Here is a 1,715-nt window from a genome sequence, read left to right on the forward strand (position 1 = left end):
GTGTTCTTCTGTTTAGAGATTTATGTTTTCAGACAGAATTTTTGGTTTGGCCCATTGAAGAACTAGCTTTAAATCACGAGCCAACTTTTTTATTCATCAATATGTCAAATCAATCCTTTAATCCAATTTTTTTTTCGAGTCATCTGCAATTTTGCATTATCATCTTTTGATATTGACTGATGAATAAAGAAGTTTATATAATTTGATCATTATAGTAACATTCACTACATCAAATCTTTTACAAACCTTTTAAACATGAACATTCAGTATAGAATTGTCATTTCTGTTCATGAACAAGAGTTTTCCAAATATGAGTTTTTTATCGGTTTACTATGTGTCTTAACAGGTATGTGAAAACAATATATAGTTAAAAGTTTAATGAGGGATTAAGAGAGTTTAATGTTTCTCATTATTTTTTTGCTTTCATCTTACTTTACTAAAGAGCTGATCTTGGTTATGAGAGAGGTACTTGGAATTTTGTGCGGTATGTGGCTGCAGCTTAAGGAGAAATAAAGATGATTATTTGCCCTTGCATTGACTGTTGCAACGTGGTACCGGTAATGGTGAGCTTTGTAGTTATTAATTTGCTCGTACTTTGATTTTACATAAGTGGGAAAATATGTCATACTAAGCTAAGATATTTTTGTTTTCAGGAGTGAAGTCAATTGCTTATTCTGAATTGATGGATGAAGTATGTTTATTGCTTTTAAGTTTAGCCGGCTATGTTTGAGAACTTGATCTGTTTAAGACATGACTTTGTGTTTTGTTTATGACTTGGTTTGATGGTTACATGTTCTCTTTTAGAGTTCATGATTTTAATCAGTTCACTTTGTATGCTTTGGATTTTTAATGGAAAAGCATTGATATTTTATGAATTTTTGTTTCTTGTCAAAGTATCACAATAGATTTTATGAATCCCAAAATTGATTATCGTGAATAGGTGCACAATTTTGACGAAACAATATTCAACGGCATTTTATCTATGTCATTATAAAATATTTTACGGCACTAAAACAAAGCCATGAAAGAGTACATAATAACACGAAACAAGTGCTAAGAAAATATATCCTATAACAAACGATTATCGCTATAATAGGTTCATCTAGCGTAGCATTCAAAAAAATGCTATCATATGGGGTGAGGCTATTATAGCTCCTCATGTCATAGCGTTCATGAAAACGCTACCAAATTGATATAGTAGCGTTTTCAATGTGCTACCAATGGCTAAATTTCTTGTAGTGATGCTAATGTAGAATACTCTAAGTATGCAAAGTGATGCAAAATGACTACAAATGACAGTAAATAAGAGTGAATACTAAGCTAAATGCATAGCAAATGTATGCTAAAAAGAGGTAAAATACAGAGATATCAACTCCCCCAAACTTAGCTTTTGCTTGCCCTCAAGCAAACAAATAGAACTAAGCTGGAGAAGAGGTTTGAAGGTGGGGATTCAGAACCAAAACATGCATATAGAGTAAGTGAATTCAATGTCCAGGTTGCTAATTCTAGAATGCAAGGTTGACTGATCCCTACTTAAAAACATTAGCCATCTCCTTCACATCTCAACCTAACCTCTGCCTTAATCAAATCAAGCATTCAAATCTGCACATTCCCTTTAACATTTATTAAGTAGGAACCGTGAATCATATTATGCAATGGATATGACACATTTGGCTAAAGGGTAAAGGTTTTAGAGACAAAGATGTCCCTTAATT

General features: G+C 32.4%; 1 long non-coding RNA gene across 1 annotated transcript; it reads left to right on the forward strand.

Moving 5' to 3' along the window:
• The first annotated feature begins 430 nt into the window (after nt 1-430).
• On the forward strand, nt 431-902 carry LOC110227686. Its single transcript, XR_002331370.1, has 2 exons — nt 431-563; nt 654-902. It is a non-coding gene; the product is annotated as an uncharacterized LOC110227686 (long non-coding RNA).
• The last annotated feature ends 813 nt before the right edge of the window (nt 903-1,715 follow it).

This window comes from Arabidopsis lyrata, assembly GCF_000004255.2.
Source record: "Arabidopsis lyrata subsp. lyrata unplaced genomic scaffold ARALYscaffold_752, whole genome shotgun sequence".
In the NCBI taxonomy this organism is placed as follows: domain Eukaryota; kingdom Viridiplantae; phylum Streptophyta; class Magnoliopsida; order Brassicales; family Brassicaceae; genus Arabidopsis; species Arabidopsis lyrata.